Genomic DNA, 22,971 nt, shown 5'->3' on the forward strand with positions numbered 1-22,971 from the left:
CGCCCCAACACGCTGGCACGAGCGTGGTACGGTCGCCCGGTCGAGATGCTGCTCCTTCTAACACCGTTAGAAGTTTGAGCATGTCTCGCACCTCGCGCTGCTCGCCATCACCACCCAAGACTCCAGAGGAAGCGCTGGCCCGAGCCCAGCTGCTCCTGGATTACCCTCCAGCGCCCGACAAGATCGACGACTGGAGAGCAACCATTCACAGTCTCATCGGCTTTGCCAACGGCGACAAGCCACGGCAGCCGAGCACGTCGAAGCCCCGGCAAGATGCCCAGGCGCAAGCCGACGCTGACAAGACTGCTGGGGGTGCCACCACCGTGCGCTCCCAGCCCCGAAGGCCAAGATCATTGGCTCGCCGGGCCAGCCTTGACGCTGACTCCACCGCGTCATCGGACCCACGAACTCGCCGTGATCAACGCCAAGTTCTTCAAGAACGACAGCACGAAGACGCTCGTACTCGCATCGAGCGCAGAAGGGAAGCGCGGCGTCAATCCGACCAGCGCGCTGGGCCATCTGTCGATGTGCAAGTGCTAGGGGAACCCGGCGACCTGCCGTACGCGGCAGGTTGCCCTGCGTTCACCCGTGAGCTGCGGCAAGTCCAGTGGCCCAGAACCAAGAATTTCAAGCCAGACGTGCCCGAGAAGTACGATGGCAGGATACATCCATCAGAGTTCCTCAGCGTCTACACCATCACGGTGCAGGCTGCCGGGGGACGCGACGAGAAGATCCTTGCCGACTAATTCCCGCTGGTGCTCAAGCCCAACGTCAGATCTTGGCTCATGCACTTACCGGATGGCTCCATCTCTTCGTGGGCAGACCTGTGTCATCAGTTTGTCGGCGCCTTCACAGGCAGCCACAAACCCCATGGCCAAGAGAGTGATCTACATCTGCTCGTCCAAAAGGAGGGAGAGCCCCTGCGTAAGTACATATAGAGATTCAGCCAGGTGCAACGCAACATCCCAGACGTCCACCCTGCCGCGGTTATCAGCGCGTTCCATCAGAACGTGCGTAACCGCAGGATGAGGGAGGAGATGGCGATGTGCAAGATCAAAGACGTCAGCGAGCTATATGCTCTAGCCGACAAGTGTGCAGGAGCTGAGGAGGGGAGGAAAATCCCCGGAGAGATTGCAGGAGCTGAGGGATCTGACAGTGAGGATGCCGCCCCGGCAAGGAAGAACCAGAGGCGGAGCAACAGAAAAAGAAAAGCTAAAGACGTGCTAGTTGTCGAGCATTCCGGCGACGGAGGCGGTTCCGACAAGGCCAAAACTGGCGAATCCGGCGAGGCTGTGGTAGCCGCCGACAAGCAGGATGGCTCCGGCAAGCAGTACTGCAAGATCCACCGCACCAAGGGCCATGACCTCCAAGCCTGCAAGAAAGTTGAGCAGATGGCGGAACTACAAAAAGCTGAGTACGAGCGCCGCGACAAGGAGAGGGCCCAGGGAGGTGGCGGAGGATCCGACAAGAAGTCTCCCGCACGGGGAGGGCGCCACGGCAAGGCCAAACCGCGGCAAGGAGACAGGCCTCCCCGTGGCCGCGACAAGGACGAAGATGAAGATGAGGATGACGAGGTGGAGGAAGATGAAACTGATGACCAAGAGTTTTAGAAGGCAACAGAGGTGTTGTGCATCGACGGCGGTGCCTCTTTGCACACCTCGCACCGCCAACTCAAGCAGTGGATGCTAGAAGTGAATGCAGCAGAGCCGTCCGTCGAGTCGCGCAAGCCTCTGAAGTGGTCCAGCACGCCCATCATTTTCGATGTTGAGGATCACCCTGATCGCATCACTGCGGTCGGGTGTTTGCCGATGTTGGTCTCACCAACAATCCGCAACCTCAAGGTCATGAAGATGTTGGTTGACGGCGGGGCCGGCCTGAATCTGATCTCCTCAGTGCTCAAGAAGCTCCAGATCCCCGACAGCGAGCTCGAAGAGACCGGTACCTTTCAAGGAATAAACCCGGGAAGGAGCAAACCAAAGGGGAAGATCACACTGCCAGTGACGTTTGGCAGCGAGCTGAATTTCAGGACAGAGAGGGTCACATTCGACGTCGCTAATTTCCCATTGCCCTACAATGGAATACTCGGCCGGCAAGCTTGTCGGTCGTCCTGCCCTGCCGTCCGTCCAGAGCTCCACCGTCCAGAGCTCCACCATGGTCTTAAAGGTGTTCTGGGTCTCGGCGGCCCTCGACAGCAGCTCCACGTTGTCCTTGAGCTCCTTCCTCAAGTCGTCCTCTCGCTTCTTGGCGGCGTCCAGTGTCCCCGCCAAGGTGGCCAGTTTCAGCTCCAGATCGGCACTCGAGTCTTTGGCGGTGTTTAGCTCCTTGATTTTCTCGGCAAGCTGGACTTGCAGCTCGCCATGAGCGCGTGCATCCTTCTCGCGTTCGCGCTGGAGTGCGGCCAGCTCTTCGTTCTTCTTTGTCACATCCACCTCCAGCTGCGTCACTTTTACCTCCAGCTCCTTCTTGGCGGCCTCCGCGGCCGCGGCGGCATCCTTTGCCTCCTTGAGTGCCCCGCCAAGTGATTGCTCCCGGGCGTCGAGCTCTTCTTCATGGCTATCCAAGCTCGCTTTCTTCTGTATCAGCTCACCATCTCGTTTGGACAGCTCCTCGGCGGTGAGCCTCTGCTGCTCTTCGGCTTCAGCCTTCTCTAGGATAAACGCCTTCTTCGCCTCGTTGAGCTCCGCCCTCTCCTCAGCAATGGATCAGAGGGCCTCTTGGTTGCGGCTCTTGAGCTCCGCCGCGTGTCTCTCTATGTCAACTCCCGCCTGCGCGACGAGCGCTTCCCGAGACTCAAGCTTCGCTTGCCGGGCGCGGTAGAGTGACACCAGCTTTCGGAGCAGCCGCTCCTCCTCAGACTCGCCGCTGCTGCTGCCTGGCCCGTCGACCACTGCCAGCCCAGCAGAGGCGAGTACCTCCCCGTCAAACTCCTCCCCTTCTATCGGCGCCCTGGAGCTTGACGCCCAGGGAAGCTTGATGTACATGCCTTCGCCGGCCTTCAAGTACACGCCTGGCTGGGGCCCGTCGGAGCCCGGCACTGCATCAGCGGCGGAGGGATCGGCGGACAGTGTAGCGCCCTGCGCTCCTGCGTCCTCCGGGTCGTCAGTGCGATCGCCGGACCCCCCACCAGCCTCTGCGCCGGCAGTCTTGGCGGCTTCTTCGTCGGCAGGTTCACCAGCGCCGGCCTCTTCCTCGCCGGCGGCGGCATCGTCGGTGTTGCCGGGTGCGCCCTTCTCGCCGGAGGCCCCGGTATCCATCGGGTCTGCGAGAGGGGGATCTGGGGATAGGAAGAGGAAGGGAAAGTCAAGCAAATATCCAAAAGAAGAAAGAAGATCAAGAGAAGAACGCAAGGGAAGATCCTCGGCAAAAAGGGGGTTACCTGTGCTAGGCTCCGTGACCATGGGCTCCTCCACCAAGGGCTCACTGGTTCTGCCCCTTGCCGGGGACCCCTCCCTTGCCGGGGAGCGGTCCCTTGTTGGAGAATCGCCCCTCGGCGGCATATTCAGCGCAGACAGCACCTCCGGGTCGGCCTCCGGTTGCTCCTGGTGGGCTTGTTCTGCTCCTGCATGCAAATGAGTCAACAACCAAGATGTCGGCAAAAGAAGAAGCACCCATGCGCGCCTCACAATGGGAAGTAAATCAAAACACTTACGCTGGGGGCTGTGCTGGGGGCTACTGCGAGGAGAAGGGACTGGGTCCGTCAAGATGATTTCGGACGTATCTTCTGCCGTCACAGCAGGCGCGTCATCGATGTTGACCTCGGGGACTTTGGCCCTCTTCGCCGCCCTCTCCGCCAAAGTCCTGAAGCAGAATAAGGATTTTGAGAGAAGCAAATTAGATACAAGGCGAGCAACAACGAAGATCAAAGAAAAACGAGTGCAACAAGAAGAAAGCCATACTCCTCCTCGTCCTCCTCCTCCTCGTCGTCATCGGAGCTTAGCGCGGAGAGGTCAAACTCCGGCACCCTCTCCGCGCGATATGGCGGAGGAGTAGGCTCCCATCTGCGTTTGCCGGGGACTGCGGCAGGATCAGGCACGGCGGCCCGAGAGGACCCCGCCTCAGTTGCCGGTGCAGCCTGGGACCCTCTCGCGGCAACGGCACTTGCCGCGGTGGAGCGCGTCCCACGGCGCCGCGGCTGCTGGTCGGCCTGCCCCTCCGCCATTTCTCCAACGCGACGGAGACACCTTCTTGGCTGGATCTGGGGTTGCGCCGAGGACCCCGCCTGCGGCAAGCTGCTCGAGGACGGCTGGTCACTCTCGCCCTCGGCGGGCTCGCTCATTCCGGCCTCGCGCTCCCCTTCGTCATCAACCTCCCCGGCAAGGTCTTCCCGGCCTGCGAGGCTTGCCGCCTCAGCTGCATCCGCCTCCGCCAGCGTGAAGCCAAACTCGCCCGCGGCAGCGGCTGCCGCCGCCTCTTCGGCCCTGCTGGCGATGTATGCCATTTCATTTTTAGTAGTGGCGCGGGTGAGGAGCTTCTGCTCATCGGAGTTGACCGCCACCTCCGCCAAGTCATCGAAGAATTGCTGCACGACCCCGGCAGCGGGCTCTATCCAATTTGCGCTTACCCTGTGCGAATCACACTCTGGCATCATTGCGCAGATGCGATCGCGCTGGGAGTTGTTGCACAATGGGATGACATCCACCGGCAGCTTGAACCACTCCGGGTGATTGGAATCGTGCTTGAACAACTCCCTCAGCATCGCGTCAAGCTCCAGAACCGTAAAATTGAAGTTGAGGCCTGGACGCAGCCTCATGAAATCCGCCGGGCCGCCAAACAGCCAGGCGGGCCTCCCCCTTTCTTGCAGAGGGGCGATGCAACGGCGAAGGAAGTCCGCGCCGACCGCCCCTGTTGTGAGTCCGGCTTGCTGTAGCCGGAGGATTCGGGTGGTGGCGATCGTCAGCTTGGCGTCATCTGGCGATAGGGCGCTCCAGTCGCTGCCGCGCACTACCCGGGTCTGGCGCAGCTTAGTGAATGACGGCGGATTGGCATCACAGATCCAGCACCACTTCGCCCTCCACTCGTCCCACTTGCTGCGGAGCTCGCCCGTCAAGTACACCTCCTTCATGCCAATCCGGGAGGTCCAGGCAATTCCGCCAGCCAGTGGCTCCCCTTTCTCAGCTCGGGGGGAGAAATAATGGCGAAAAAGAGCGACATTGGGGAGGATGCCAACAAAGTTCTCGCAGAGGTGTGCGAAAACCGCCATTGTCAGAACAGCGTTGGGGGTGAAATCCAGAAGATGAAACCCGTAGGTATTCATGATATCGCAGAAGAAATCGGAAAAAGGTGGGCAGAGCCCGCAATAGAAGAACACAGGAAAGAAGTAGTACCCTCTGGGGCAATTCTTCGATTTGGAAGCTTCCGCGGAAAGCACCGGCGTACGCGGATGCGCCCGCGTCTCCGTCGACCAGAAGAGGTAGAACTCCTCTCGCAGCGCCTCCGGGGTGAGCTCGGGGAGGAAAAGCACTCGCTTCTTGCGCAGCGCCTCGAGCTCCAACGCCTCGGCCGATTTCGCGACCTTCACAGCCTTCCCGGTCTTCGGGGCCATGACGGAAGCGGCGAAGGAAGGCGGAGGTGACGGCGGCGATGGCGATGGCGGGCGGCGGAGCGCTGCTCTCTTTTGACTCGGGAAGCGTGGGAGAGCGGTGGAGCTTTCCGAAGGAGGAACCGCAAGCAGCGAAGGTGGGGGAACGGCCCTGTTTCCCCTGCTTATAAATGGGGATGCGAACGGTACGCATTTCCTGGAGATAAGTAATTGACCACGTTCTCTCCCACGGTGCCGCAATCGACGCGTGCCGTTGCGGGAAAGTGCGGTGGATCCGGGGTAGGGTTCGTCTGGCCCAGGCCACGCGCACCCGTGCACTGTTTTGGGCCTGGCCCAACAGCGCTTGGCACCGTGTATGGCCCAGGCCCGGGGGCTCCTGTTGGTGTACTAAGGTAGGGGTACCTTAGTACCCCGAACTTGTGCACGAGCAGTCGTAGCACCCCGCGACAAGGCTTGCCGGACGCCCGTCGAGACCCTCCACCACTTCATATTACTACCATTCAAGAACAAAGTATCAGCTAAGAAGACAAGGCCCCGGCAAGAGGAGCTTGCCGGGAAGGACAAGACCCCAGCGAAAGAAACCCGCCAAGGAGAACAAAAGACCCCGGCAAGAGGAGCTTGCCGGGAAGGCCAACCAAGGCCCTTCAGAAGACTTGCCGCGACGCCCCGCGCGTCCCGGCAAGGCAGGACGACCGACAAGCTTGCCGGCGCGACAAGAGAAGAGCCACGGCAAGACGCTTGCCGCGGCAAGGCTGCCACCATGCACCCAAGCTCCAGCACATCCGGTGACGTGTCACGCCAAGACCATCCCAGAAGCACGTGGCGAAGCGCTGCGTAGCCATGCAGGGCGAGGTGGCAAGCGAAGCTGACAAGGAGGCCATCATGGCGATCGGTGGCGCCCCCAACGGTCGCCTCCCTGCACTGTTGGGGCGACCAGACGGGCATTAAATGCCCTTGTCCCCTGCCGTCAGAGTTAGGTAGGGGACACTGTTGAGCACTGTTGTACCAACCCGCGTTTTTACCTTTCTGCCCCTCTTCCTACGCTGCCACCTGTGCGTAACCCCCTTAGGCTATAAAAGGGAGGCCCATGCGCACGTAGAAGGGTTCGGCTGGTTCGACGCACTCGTCACCATCCTACGCTCGAGCTCTTGAGCAACAACTAATACGAACACAAGGCAGCAGTAGGAGTTTTATCTCTCCGGAGAGCTCCGAAGCTGGGTAAAACCCCCCGCGTGCCGTCGCCTCGATCTGCTCTGCGTGCGCCCTCTGCCTCCTCACCGTACCAAAAAGGGGCTCCTGCCCCATAGGTGCTCGTGGCCACAGCGTGCCCCGACAGAACGGTTCTTGCTCAGCCCGTAGCAGCCATGTAAAATTTGCAACAACAAAGTAGAGGACGTCTAACTTGTTTTTGCAGGGCATGTTGTGATGTGATATGGTCAAGACGTGATGAGATATAAGTTGTTGTATGAGATGATCATGTTTTGTTGAAGTTATCGGCAACTGGCTATAGCCTTATGGTTGTCTCTTTATTGCATAAGATGCAAGCACCAAATAATTGCTTTACTTTATCGCTATGCGATAGCAATAGTTGCGAGAGCAATAGTTGGCGAGATGACCATGTGACGACACATTGATATAGATCAAGATGATGGAGATCATGGTGTCGTGCCGGTTACGGTAGAGATCATGACAGTACTTTGGAGATGGAGATCAAAGGCGCAAGATGATCATGGCCATATCATGTCACATATTATGATTTCATATGATGTTTATCTGTTATACATCTTATTCTTGCTTTGATTGACAGTAGCATTTTAAGATGATCTCTCACTAAATTATCAAGAAGTGTTCTCCCTGAGTATGCACCGTTGCCAAAGTTCGTCGTGCCCAGACACCACATGATGATCGGGTGTGATAAGCTCTACGTCCATCTACAACGGGTGCAAGCCAGTTTTGCACACGCGGAATACTCAGGTTAAACTTGACGAGCCTAGCATATGCAGATATGGCCTCGGAGCACGGAGACCAAAAGGTCGAGCATGAATCATATAGTAGATATGATCAACATAGTGATGTTCACCATTGAAAACTACTCCATCTCACGTGATGATTGGTTATGGTTTAGTTGATTTGGATCACGTGATCACTTAGATGACTAGAGAGATGTCTGTCTAAGTGGGAGTTCTTAAGTAATATGATTAATTGAACTTAAATTTATCATGAGCTTAGTCCTCGTAGTATTTTGCAAATTATGTTGTAAGATCAATAGCTTGCGTTGTTGCTTTCATATGTTTATTTTGATATGTTCCTAGAGAAAATTGTGTTGAAAAATGTTAGTAGCAATGATGTGGATTGGATCCGCGATCTGAGGTTTATCCTCATTGCTGCACAGAAGAATTATGTCCTTAATGCACCGCTAGGTGACAGACCTATTGCAGGAGCAGATGCAGACGTTATGAACGTTTGGCTAGCTCAATATGATGACTACTTGATAGTTTTGTGCACCATGCTTTATGGCTTAGAATCGGGACTTCAAAGATGTTTTGAACATCATGGACCATATGAGATGTTCCAGGAATTGAAGTTAATATTTCAAGCAAATACCCGAGTTGAGAGATATGAAGTCTCCAACAAGTTCTATAGCTAAAAGATGAAGGAGAATCACTCAACTAGTGAGCATGTGCTCAGATTGTCTGGATACTTCAATCGCTTGAATCAAGTGGGAGTTAATCTTCCAGATAAGATAGTGATTGACAGAATTCTCTAGTCACCATCACTAAGTTATTAGAACTTCGAGATGAACTATAGTATGAAAGGGATGACGAAAACGATTCCCGAGTTCTTCGTGATGTTGAAATCGACGAAGGTAGAAATCAAGAAAGAGCATCAAGTGTTGATGATTGACAAGACCACCAGTTTCAAGAAAAACGGCAAAAGGAAAGAAAGGGAACTTCAAGTAGAATGGCAAGCAAGTTGTCACTCCCGTGAAGAAGCCCAAAGCTGGACCAAAGCCTGAAACTAAGTCCTTCTACTACAAAGGAAACGGTCACTGGAAGCGGAAATGTCCTGAATATTTGGTAGATAAGAAGGATGGCAAAGTGAACAAGGGTATATTTGATATACAGGTGTTTGATGTGTGCCTTACTAGTGTTTATAGTAGCCCCTGAGTATTTGATACTTGTTCAGTTGCTAAGATTAGTAACTCGAAACAGGAGTTACAGAATAAACAGAGACTAGTTGAAGGGGAAGTGACGATGAGTGTTGGAAGTAGTTCCAAGATTGATATGATCATCATCACACACTCCCTATACTTTCGGGATTAGTGTTAAAGCTAAATAAATGTTATTTGGCGTTTACGTTGAGCATGAATATGATTTGATCATGTTTATTGCAATACGGTTATTCATTTAAGTTAGAGAACAATTGTTGTTCTGTTTACATGAATAAAAACCTTCGATGGTCATACACACCAACGAAAATGGTTTGTTGGATCTCGATCGTAGTGATACACATATTCATAATATTGAAGCCAAAAGATGCAAAGTTAATAATGATAGTGCAACTTATTTGTGGCACTGCCGTTTGGGTCATATCGGTGTAAAGCGCATGAAGAAACTCCATAAAGATGGATTTTCGGAATCACTTGGTTATGAATCATTTGATGCTTGCGAACCGTGCCTTTTGGGCAAGATGACTAAAACCCCGTTCTCTGGAACAATGGAGCGAGCAACAGATTTGTTGGAAATCATACATATTGATGTATGTGGTCCGATGAATATTAAGGCTCGCGACAAGTATCATTATTTTCTGACCTTCACAGATGATTTGAGCAGATATGGGTATATCTACTTGATGAAACACAAGTCTGAAACATTTGAAAAGTTCAAAGAATTTCAGAGTGAAGTATCATCGTAACAAGAAAATAAAAGTTTCTATGATATGATCACAGAGGTAAAATATTTGAGTTACGAGTTTGGCCTTTAGTTAAAATAATGTGAAATAGTTTCACTACTCACGCCACCTGGAACACCACAGTGTAATGGCGTGTCCGAACGTCATAACCGTACTTTATTAGATATGATGCGATCTATGATGTCTCTTACCGATTTACCACTATCGTTTTGGGGCTATGCATTAGAGACAGCTACATTCACGTTAAATAGGGCACCATCTAAATCCGTTGAGATGACACCTTATGAACTGTGGTTTGGCAAGAAACTCAAGTTATCATTTCGTAAAGTTTGGGGTTGCGATGATTATGTGAAAAAGTTTCATCCTGATAAGCTCAAACCCAAATCGGAGAAGTGCGTCTTCATAGAATACCCAAAGGAAACTATTGGGTACACCTTCTATCACAGATCCGAAGGCAAGATATTCGTTGCTAAAAATGGATCCTTTCTAGAGAAGGAGTTTCTCTCGAAAGAAGTGAGTGGGAGGAAAGTAGAACTTGATGAGGTAACTGTACCTTATCCTGAATTGGAAAATAGTTCATCACTGAAATCATTTCCAGTGATTCCTACACCAATTAGTGAGGAAGCTAATGATGATGATCATGAAACTTCTGATCAAGTTACTACAGAACCTCGTAGGTCTTCCAGAGTACGGTCGGCACCAGAGTGGTACGGTAATCCTGTTTTGAAAGTCATGTTACTAGACCATGATAAACCTACGAACTATGAAGAAGCGATGATGAGCCCAGATTCCGCAAAATGGCTTGAGGCCATGAAATCTGAGATGGGATCCATGTATGAGAACAAAGTATGGATTTTGGTTGACTTGCCCGATGATCGGCAAGCAATAGAAAATAAATGGATCTTCAAGAGGAAGACGGACGCTAATAGTAGTGTTACTATCTACAAAGCTAGACTTGTCGAAAAAGGTTTTTGACAAAGTTCAAGGTGTTGACTACAATGAGATTTTCTCACTCGTATCGATGCTTAAAGTCTGTCCGAATCATGTTAGCAATTGCCACATTTTATGAAATCTGGCAAAAGGATGTCAAAACTGCATTCCTTTATTGATTTATTAAAGAAGAGTTGTATATGATGCAACTAGAAGGTTTTGTCAATCCTAAAGGTGCTAACAAAATGTGCAAGCTCCAGCGATCCATCTATGGACTGGTGCAAGCATCTCGGAGTTGGAATATACGCTTCGATAAGTTGATCAAAGCATATAGTTTTATACAGACTTGCGGTGAAGCCTGTATTTACAAGAAAGTGAGTGGGAGCACTACAACTTTTCTGATAAGTATATGTGAATGACATATTCTTGATCAGAAATAATATAGAATTATTCTGCAAAGCAGAGTATTTGAAAGGAGTTTTTCAAAGAAGGACCTCGGTAAAGCTGCTTACATATTGAGCATCAAGATCTATAGAGATAGATCAAGACGCTTGATAAGTTTTTTCAATGAGTAAATACCTTGACAAGATTTTGAAGTAGTTCAAAATGGAACAGTCAAAGAAAAAGTTCTTGCCTGTGTTACAAGGTGTGAAAATGAGTAAGACTCAAAGCCCGACCACGGCAGAAGATAGAAAGAGAATGAAAGTCATTCCCTATGCCTCAGCCATAGGTTCTATAAAGTATGCCATGCTGTGTACCAGATCTATTGTATACCCTACACTGATTTTGGCAAGGGAGTACAATAGTGATCTAGGAGTAGATCACTGGACAGCGGTCAAAATAATCCTTAGTGGAATAAGGATATGTTCCTCGATTATGGACGTGACAGAAAGGTTCGTCGTAAAAGGTTACGTCGATGCAAGTTTTGACACCGATCCAGATGACTCTAAGTCCCAATCTGGATACATATTGAAAGTGGGAGCAATTCGGACCAGAGGGGGCTGCGCGCCTCCTTCCTTTTGGCCTCTCTCCTCTAATCCCGTATGGCCCAATAAGGCCCATATACTCCCCGGCGAATTCCCGTAACTCTCCGGTACTCCGAAAAATACCCGAATCACTCGGAACCTTTCTGAACTCCGAATATAGTCGTACAATATATCGATCTTTACGTCTCGACCATTTCGAGACTCCTCGTCATGTCCCCGATCTCATCCGGGACTCCGAACACCTTCGGTACATCAAAACTCATAAACTCATAATATAACTGTCATCGAAACCTTAAGCTTGCGGACCCTACGGGTTCGAGAACTATGTAGACATGACCTAGAACTATTCTTGGTCAATAACCAATAGCGGGACCTAGATGCCCATATTGGCTCCTACATATTCTACGAAGATCTTTATCGGTCAAACCGCATAACAACATACGTTGTTCCCTTTGTCATCGGTATGTTACTTTCCCGAGATTCGATCGTCGGTATCCAATACCTAGCTCAATCTCGTCACCGGCAAGTCTCTTTACTCGTTACGTAATGCATCATCCCATAACCAACTCATTGGTCACATTGCTTGCAAGGCTTATAGTGATGTGCATTACCGAGAGGGCCCAGAGATACCTCTCCGACAATCGGAGTGACAAAACCTAATCTCGAAATACGCCAACTCAACATGTACCTTCGGAGACACCTGTAGTACTCCTTTATAATCACCCAGTTACGTTGTGACGTTTGGTAGTACCCAAAGTGTTCCTCCGGTAAACGGGAGTTGCATAATCTCATAGTTACAGGAACATGTATAAGTCATGAAGAAAGCAATAGCAACATACTAAACGATCAAGTGCTAGGCTAACAGAATGTGTCAAGTCAATCACATCCTTCTCCTAATGATATGATCCCGTTAATCAAATGACAACTCATGTCTATGGTGAGGAAACATAACCATCTTTGATCAACGAGCTAGTCAAGTAGAGGCATACTAGTGACACTCTGTTTGTCTATGTATTCACACATGTATTATGTTTCCGGTTAATACAATTCTAGCATGAATAATAAACATTTATCATGAAATAAGGAAATAAATAATAACTTTATTATTGCCTCTAGGGCATATTTCCTTCAGTCTCCCACTTGCACTAGAGTCAATAATTTAGTTCACATCGCCATGTGATTTAACACCAATATTCATATCTGTATATGATTAACACCCATAGTTCACATCGTCATGTGACCAACACCCAAAGGGTTTACCAGAGTCAATAATCTAGTTCACATCGCTATGTGATTAACACCCAAAGAGTACTAAGGTGTGATCATGTTTTGCTCGTGAGAGAAGCTTAGTCAACGGGTCTATCACATTCAGAGCCGTATGTATTTTGCTAATATTCTATGTCTACAATGCTCTGCGCGGAGCTACTCTAGCTAATTGCTCCCACTTTCAATATGTATCCAGATTGAGACTTAGAGTCATCTGGATCGGTGTAAAAGTTTGCACCGATGTAACTTTTACAACGAACTCTTTTATCACCTCCATAATCAAAACATCTCCTTAGTCCTTACTAAGGATATTCTTGACCGCTGTCCAGTGATCTACTATTAGATCAAAATTGTATTCCCCTGCCAAACTCAGAGCAAGGTATACGATATGTCTGGTTCACAGCATAGCATACTTTATAGAACCTATGACTGAGGCATAGGGAATGACTTTTCATTCTCTTTCTATTTCTACCATGGTCAGGTCTTGAGTCTTACTCAATTTCAACCTTTGCAACACAGGCAAGAACTCTTTCTTTGACCGTTCCATCTTGAACTATTTCAAAATCTTGCCAAGGTATGTACTCATTGAAAATCTTATCAAGCGTCTTGATCTATCTCAATAGATCTTGATGCTCAATATGTAAGTAGCTTTTACTGAGGTCTTTTCTTTTTAAAGAACTCCTTTAAAACACTCCTTTATGCTTTGCAGAAAAATTCTACATCATTTCTGATCGACAATATGTCACTCACATATACTAATCAGAAAGGCTGTAGTGCTCCCACTCACTTTATTGTAAATACAGGCTTCATCGTAAGTCCATATAAAACTATATGCTTTGATCAACTTATCAAAGCGTATATTCCAACTTCGAGATGCTTGCACCAGTCCATAGATGGATCGCTGGAGCTTGCACATTTTGTTAGCACCTTTAGAATTGACAAAACCTTCTGGTTGCATCATATACAACTCTTCTTTAATAAATCCATTAAGGACTGCAGTTTTGACATCCATTTGCCAGATTTCATAAAATGTGGCAATTGCTAACATGATTCAGACAGACTTAAGCATCGATGCGAGTGAGAAAATCTCATCGTATTCAACACCTTGAACTTGTTGAAAACCTTTCGCAACAAGTCGAGCTTAGTAGATAGTAACATTACTATCAGTGTCCGTCTTCCTCTTGAAGATCCATTCATTTAATATGGCTTGCTGATCATCGAGCAAGTCAATCAAAGTCCATACTTTGTTCTCATACATGGATCATATCTCAGATTTTATGGCCTCAAGCCATTTCACGGAATCTGGGCTCATCATCGCTTCCTCATAGTTCGTAGGTTCATCATGGTCTAGTAACATGACTTCCAGAACATGATTACTACACCACTCTGGTGCGGATCTTACTCCGGAAGACCTACGAGGTTCTGTAGTAACTTGATCTGAAGTTTCATGATCAATATCATTAGCTTCCTCACTAATTGGTGTATTTGTCACAGGAACTGATTTCTGTGATGAACTACTTTCCAATAAGGGAGCAGGTACAGTTACCTCATCAAGTTCTACTTTCCTCCCACTCACTTCTTTCGAGAGAAACTCCTTCTCTAGAAAGGATCCATTCTTAGCAACGAATGTCTTGCCTTCGGATCTATGATAGAAGGTGTACCCAATAGTTTCCTTTGGGTATTCTATGAAGATGCACTTCTCCAATTTGGGTTTGAGCTTATCAGGATGAAACTTTTTCACATAAGCATCGCAGCCCCAAACTTTAAGAAACGACAACATGGGTTTCTTGCTAAACCACAGTTCATATGGTGTCATCTCAACGGATTTAGATGGTGCCCTTTTAACGTGAATGCAGCTATCTCTAATGCATAACCCCAAAACAATAGTGGTAAATCAGAAAGAGACATCATAGATCGCACCATATCCAATAAAGTGCGGTTACGACGTTCGGACACACCATAACGTTGTGGTGTTCCAGGTGGCGTGAGATGTGAAACTATTCCACATTGTTTTAATTGAAGACCAAACTCGTAACTCAAATATTCATCTCCGCGATCAGATCGCAGAAACTTTATTTTCTTGTTACGATGATTTTTCCACTTCACTCTGAAATTCTTTGAACCTTTCAATTATTTCAGACTTATGTTTCATCAAGTAGATATACCCATATCTGCTCAAATCATCTTGTGAAGGTCATAAAATAACGATACTTGCCACGAGCCTCAACATTCATTGGGCCACAAACATCAGTATGTATGATTTCCAACAAATCAGTTGCTCGCTCCATAGTTCCGGAGAACGGCGTTTCAGTCATCTTGCCCATAAGGCATGGTTCGCAAGTACCAAATGATTCATAATCAAGTGATTCCAAAAGTCCATCAGTATGGAGTTTCTTCATGCGCTTTACACTGATATGACCCAAACGGCAGTGCCACAAATAAGTTGCACTATCATTATTAACTTTGCATCTTTTGGCATCAATATTATGAATATGTGTATCACTACGATCGAGGTCCAACAAACTATGTTTATTGGGTGTATGACCATCGAAGGTCTTATTCATGTAAACAGAATAACAATTTATTCTCTAACTTTAAATGAATAACCGTATCACAATAAACATGATCAAATCATATTCATGCTTAACGCAAACGCCAAATAACATTTATTTAGGTTTAACACTAATCCCGAAAGTATAGGGAGTGTGCGATGATGATCATATCAATCTTGGAACTACTTCCAACACTCATCGTCACTTCACCCTCAACTAGTCTCTGTTTATTCTGTAACTCCTGTTTCGAGTTACTAATCTTAGCAACCGAACAAGTATCAAATACTCAGGGGCTACTATAAACACTAGTAAGGCACACATCAAACACCTGTATATCAAATATACCCTTGTTCACTTTGCCATCCTTCTTATCCACCAAATATTTAGGGCATTTCCGCTTCCAGTGACCATTTCCTTTGCAGTGTAAGCACTCAGTTTTAGGCTTTGGTCCAGCTTTGGTCTTCTTCATGGGAGTGACAACTTGCTTGTCTTTCCACTTGAAGTTCCCTTTCTTTCCCTTTGCCCTTCTCTTGAAACTAGTGGTCTTGTCAATCATCAACACTTGATGCTCTTTCTTGATTTCTACCTTCGTCGATTTCAACATCATGAAGAGCTTGGGAATCGTTTACGTCATCCCTTGCATACTATAGTTCATCACGAAGTTCTAGTAACTTAGTGATGGTGACTAGAGAATTCTGTCAATCACTATCTTATCTGGAAGATTAACTCCCACTTGATTCAAGCGATTGAAGTACCTAGACAATCTAAGTACATGCTCACTAGTTGAGCGATTCTCCTCCATCTTTTAGCTATAGAACTTGTTGGAGACTTCATATCTCTCAACTCGGGTATTTGCTTGAAATATTAACTTCAATTCCTGGAACATCTCATATGTTCCATGACGTTCAAAACGTCTTTGAAGTCCCGATTCTAAGACATAAAGCATGGTGCACAAAACTATCAAGTAGTCATCATATTGAGCTAGCCAAACGTTCATAACGTCTGCATCTGCTCCTGCAGTAGGTCTGTCACCTAGCGGTGCATTAAGGATATAATTTTTCTGTGCAGCAATGAGGATAAACCTCATGTCACGGATCTAATCCGCATCATTGCTACTAACATCTTTCAACACAGTTTTCTCTAGGAACATATCAAAATAAACATATGAAAGCAACAACGCGAGCTATTGATCTACAACATAATTTGCAAAATACTACTAGGACTAAGTTCATGATAAATTAAAGTTCAATTAATCATATTACTTAAAAACTCCCACTTAGATAGACATCCCTCTAATCCTCTAAGTGATCACGTGATCCAAATCAACTAAACCATGTTCGATCATCACGTGAGATGGAGTAGTTTCAATGGTGAACATCACTATGTTGATCATATCTACTATATGACTCACGCTCGAACTTTCGGTCTCCATGTTCCGAGGCCATATTTGTATATGCTAGGCTCGTCAAGTATAACCTGAGTATTCCGTGCGCAACTGTTTTGCACCCGTTGTATTTGAACGTAGAGCCTATCACACCCGATCATCACGTGGTGTCTCAACACGAAGAACTTTCGCAACGGTGCATACTCAAGGAGAACATTTCTTGATAATTAGTGAGAGATCATCTTAAAATGCTACCGTCAAACAAAACAGAATAAGATGTATATCAGATAAACATCATATGCAATCAAAATATGTGACATGATATGGCCATGATCATCTTGCGCCTTTGATCTCCATCTCCAAAGTACTGTCATGATCTCTATCGTCACTGGCATGACACCATGATCTTCATCATCTTGATCTATATCAATGTGTCGTCACATGGTCGTCTCGCCAACTATTGCTCTTGCAACTATTGCTATCGCATAGGATAAAGTAAAGCAATTATTTGGCACTTGCATCTTATGCAACAAAGAGACAACCATAGGGCTTCTGCCAGTTGCCGGTAACTTCAACAAAACATGATCATCTCATACAACAACTTATATCTCATCACGTCTTGACCATATCACATCACAACATGCCCTGCAAAAACAAGTTAGACGTCCTCTACTTTGTTGTTGCAAGTTTTACGTGGCTGCTACGGGCTGAGCAAGAACCGTTCTTACCTACGCATAAAAAACACAACGATAGTTTGTCAAATAGACTCCATTTTAACCTTCGCAAGGACCGGGCGTAGCCACACTCGGTTCAACTAAAGTTGGAGAAACTGACACCCGCCAGCCACCTATGTGCGAAGCACGTCCGTAGAACCAGTCTCGCGTAAGCGTACGCGTAATATCGGTCCGAGCCGCTTAATCCAACAATACCGCCGAACCAAAGTATGACATGCTGGTAGGCAGTATGACTTATATCGTCCACAACTCACTTGTGTTCTACTCGTGCATATAACATCAAACCATAAAAACCTAGGCTCGGATGCCACTGTTGGGGAACGTAGTAATTTCGAAAATTTTCCTACGCACACGCAAGATCATGGTGATGGCATAGCAACGAGAGGGGAGAGTGTTGTCCACGTACCCTCGTAGACCGTAAGCGGAAGCGTTATGACAACGCGGTTGATGTAGTCGTATGTCTTCACGATCCGACCGATCCAAGTACCGAACGTACGGCACCTCCGAGTTCAGCACACGTTCAGCTCGATGACGATCCCTGGGCTCCGATCCAGCAAAGCTTCGGGGATGAGTTCCGTCAGCACGACGGCGTGGTGACGATGATGATGTACTATCGACGCAGGGCTTCGCCTAAACTCCGCGACGATATGACCGAGGTGGAATATGGTGGAGGGGGGCACCGCACACGGCTAAGGAACGATCCATAGATCAACTTGTGTGTCATGGGGTGCCCCCTGCCCCCGTATATAAAGGAGCAAGGGGGAGGGGGCGGCCGGCCTAGGAGGGGGCGCGCCATGGGGAGTCCTACTCCCACCGGGAGTAGGACTCCCTCCTTCCTTGTTGGAGTAGGAGAAGGGGGAAAGAGGGGGAGAGGAGGAAGGAAAAGGGGGCCGCACCCCTTGTCCAATTCAGACCAGAGGGGGGCTGCGCGCCTCCTTCCTTTCGGCCTCTCTCCTCTAATCCCGTATGGCCCAATAAGGCCCATATACTCCCCGGCGAATTCTCGTAACTCTCCGGTACTCCGGAAAATACCCGAATCACTCGGAACCTTTCCGAACTCCGAATATAGTCGTCCAATATATCGATCTTTACGTCTCGACCATTTCGAGACTCCTCGTCATGTCCCCGATCTCATCCGGGACTCCGAACTCCTTCGGTACATCAAAACTCATAAACTCATAATATAACTGTCATCGAAACCTTAAGCGTGCGGACCCTACGGGTTCGAGAACTATGTAGACATGACCTAGAACTATTCTTGGTCAATCACCAATAGCGGGACCTGGATGCCCATATTGGCTCCTACATATTTTACGAAGATCTTTATCGGTCAAACCGCATAACAACATACGTTGTTCCCTTTGTCATCGGTATGTTACTTGCCCGAGATTCGATCGTCGGTATCCAATACCTAGCTCAATCTCGTCACCGGCAAGTCTCTTTACTCGTTACGTAATGCATCATCCCGTAGCCAACTCATTGGTCCCGGCAAGGCAGGACGACCGACAAGCTTGCCGGCGCGACAAGAGAAGAGCCACGGCAAGACGCTTGCCGCGGCAAGGCTGCCACCATGCACCCAAGCTCCAGCACATCCGGCGACGTGTCACGCCAAGACCATCCCAGAAGCACATGGCGAAGCGCTGCGCAGCCATGCAGGGCGAGGTGGCAAGCGAAGCTGACAAGGAGGCCATTGTGGCGATCGGTGGCGCCCCCAACGGTCGCCTCCCTGCACTGTTGGGGCGACCAGACGGGCATTAAATGCCCTTGTCCCCTGCCGTCAGAGTTAGGTAGGGGACACTATTGAGCACTGTTGTACCAACCCGCGTTTTTACCTTTCTGCCCCTCTTCCTACGCTGCCACCTGTGGGTAACCCCCTTAGGCTATAAAAGGGAGGCCCATGCGCACGTAGAAGGGGTTCGGCTGGTTCGACGCACTCGTCACCATCCTACGCTCGAGCTCTCGAGCAAGAACTAATACGAACACAAGGCAGCAGTAGGAGTTTTATCTCTCCGGAGAGCTCCGAAGCTGGGTAAAACCCCCCGCGTGCCGTCGCCTCGATCTGCTCTGCGTGCGCCCTCCGCCTCCTCACCGTACCAAAAAGGGGCTCCTGCCCCATAGGTGCTCGTGGCCACAGCGTGCCCCGACATCTTTGGCGCGCCAGGTAGGGGGCACGCGGCGTCAAGGTCGTGCGCGGAGGAGGAAGAACTCCGCCCGCAGCGCCTCGAGCTCCAACGCCTCGGTCGATTTCGCGGCCTTCATAGCCTCCCTGGTTTTTGGAGCCACGACGGAAGCGGCGAAGGAAGGCGAAGACGACGGCGACGACAGGCTGCGGAGCGCTGCTCCCTTTCGACTTGGGAAGCGGAGGGGAGCGGCGTAGCTTTCGGAGGAAAGAACTGCAAGCAGCAAAGGTGGGGGAACGGCCCTGGTCCACGGTGTCGAGTAGCTCTGATGCCCACTCCGGTAGGCGCACCTCTTCGGTGTGCTGCGCTACCGTCGAGGACGCATCATCGAGCTCCACCGGCAAGTGCAAGGAAGATGCACTTATCTGCACCAACAAGATTCACCGGGAAGCAACAGCCGCAGCAGAGCGCAAGCCACTTGCCGCTGAAGCTCCTCGGGGGAAGAGGAAAGCCAAGTCCGGCGAGCGCAGCTCTGATGCCCACTCCGGCAACCGCACCTCTTCGGAGTGCTGCGCCGCCGTCGAGGACGCACCATCGAGCTCCACCGGCAAGTGCAAGAAGGCGAAAACAGCTTTACAAGAGACCGTGTCCGACAAGCGCAGCTCTGACGCCCACTCCGGCAAGTGCGCCTCTTCAGAGGGCTGCGCTGCCATCGAGGACGCACCATCAAGCTAAAAGCGCGGTCGTTCTTGTATTTTTAGGTTATGTTCCTTGAACGACCGTGCCTTGTTACCTTGTATGAAAAGCATGTGCGCGGGAGGGATCGACTCGTGGCGAAGTTGCCCCTTGATTTATTTTCGAGCCCCGCTCAACAATACAAGTGCGCTGCAACTAGCCCCGACAAGGTTTCTTGCCGGAGGCAGCACCGCCAGCGGGCTGCTGATGTTCCGCACTCGGCAAGCGTGCTCGCGCCGGTGTCAGGACCCCGACTCGATGTCACATCGATCTAGCCGGTAACACCTCATATCACTTTGCGGCCTCACGCACGGTATTCCCACGGGTGTCGTCTTACCTTTTCCCGGGACCATTTGCGCCTTTTGGCTCACGTATATGATAGTGTCGCTAGCATCCATATGATAAGGAGCCCGGGCTGACATGACTAGTCGTAAACCCAAAGTGGCACAGACTTACAGGGACAGGCATCCATGACCCAGCTTCGAACGTGTCGGTCATCAGCAAGTGGGTCCGGGCTGTAGCACTGGGCTAGCAGGACTCCGGTAAACCGGGCTGTAGCGGGCTAACAGGACTCCGGTACTCAAAGCGTGACATTTCCCCGAAGGGACAGACACAGGAACGAAGAAGGACACATGCCGGCCAGCCTAAGTGTTCCAGAGCAGTAGCAAGCTACCATGGCTCAGCGGTAACACTAGGAGACATTTCCCGGTAAGAGAGGCTACTAAAGATAAACAACTAGATAGTCAGATCCCACACATACCAAGCATTTCAATCATACACACAATATGCTCGATATGTGCAAATACAACGAAGCATCACAACATGACTCTACGACACAAGTACTTTATTTAAGGCTCAGGGAGCCATACATAACATACACAAAGGTACGGGTCTCACGACCCAACATACAAGTCATACAGTCATACAAACCAGCAGCGGAAGTACATTGTCTGAGTACAGACAACTAGTAAAATAAAAGAGGCTTGGAAAGCCTAGCTATACTACGTGGTCCATCACAAGCTCAGGGTCACCACCTGGGTCTTTAGCCTACTCGTTGATGTCAACGTCTACATAGAACCCATCAGAAGGGGTTGCAGCGTCTTCTGTAAAATGTAGATTATAGCAACATGAGTACAAAGGTACTCAGCAAGACTTACATCAGATCCTACATACATGCATAGTATCAAGAAGGGTTGGTGGAGTTATTGCAGCAAGCCAGCTTTGACTCTTGGCTAGGCTATCCTACGATACTCCAACTTGAAATGGTTTTGCGCACACGAGTCCACTACTCACCACTTCAATACACTACCGAGGATCCACCTCCGTCTTCCTACGGAAGAGCCATCCTCGGCACTCACACTTATCTTGAGGCTTTTAGTAGTTTCCATTTACTTGTCTATGAACTGTATAGGCAACCAAGTAGTCCTTTACCGCGGACGCGGCTATTCGAATAGATCATGTTAACCCTGCAGGGGTGTACTTCTTCATACATGTTTCCACCACTTAGCGTCTGCACACGACATGTGCTCGGCAGACTTCAAGCGAAAGCCGACGTGGGTGTAGACCACGACCTACCTAAACACTTAAGCCTCTAGTCCAGGTTTATCGCCTATTCAGGTTCCATCCGCAGGGAGTCCGGCCGAGGTTTCCCATACGGCCCCGAACGATGTGAACAGGGTTCCCGAGATACCTAACGGGTATTCGGTACACCGTGCCACGTACCTACCGCATCACAGCCCACCCCTACGGTCAGCGCTGTCCACGGCCTCCAGTAGGCTACAAACACCAGAAACTACTTGCAACTCCTGGACAGAGAGCTAGGGTGAATAAGAAGTCGAGCGGGGTCATATTTCAGGGCCCAATGCATGGTAGTAGCTGTATCTTAAATCACATATACAGATCTCAGTGCTTAAGGTCGGCTTCAATGAAACAACCCACCATGTACTCCTACATGGCCTCTCATCGATACCTTTACCAAATCGTGTTCACCACACCACTCTCATTACCGACATAATCATTTCACTCTAGCCCATCACCCAGATGAACCAGACCTGACACGACTCTAAGCATAGCAGGCATAGCAAGGTAGGAACAACACATACATATGGCTCAATCAACTCCTACACATGCTAGTGGGTTTCATCTAGTTACTGTGGCAATGACAGGTCATGCAGAGGAAATGGGTTCAACTACCGTAGCACACAGCAGTTTGAATCGCGTTGTCTTAATGCAGTAAAAGAGAGCAGGAGCGAGAACATGGGATTGTATCGATATGATCAAATGGTTGGTTGCTTGCCTGATGGTTCGATGCACTGATACGGTTCTTCGTTAGGGTAATCACGGTACTCCTCGGAGGCAGAACCTGTCGCAAAGGACACCGATACACAACCATCACCAAACAATGTGCAACAATATGATGCATGCATGAAACATGGCAATATGAGTGTGTTGGGCTAATGCAACTAAAAACCAGAAGGGTTTGAACAAATTTGAATCAAAGATTCAAATTTCAAACTCAAACATGGCCTTTTAAAGTGCTTTTCCTTGTTCTGCTTGAAACATCAATTTAACTTGTTTGATCATGCATGAAAATAGTACAGATGGATAGATTGGATTTTTCTGATCATTTTTCATATATAATTTGTCCAATTTGGAGTTACAGAATAAAAGTTATGAATTTTTGAAGTTTAAATAATATTCTGGAATTTCCTGATTTAAATTAAATCCAGAAATTATAATTATTGCGCCAGCATGACGTCAGCATGACGTCAGTGGTCAACTGCGGCTGGCTGAAGTCAAACCTGACGTGTGGG

This window comes from Triticum aestivum, chromosome 5B, assembly GCF_018294505.1.
Source record: "Triticum aestivum cultivar Chinese Spring chromosome 5B, IWGSC CS RefSeq v2.1, whole genome shotgun sequence".
Taxonomy (NCBI): Eukaryota; Viridiplantae; Streptophyta; class Magnoliopsida; order Poales; family Poaceae; genus Triticum; species Triticum aestivum.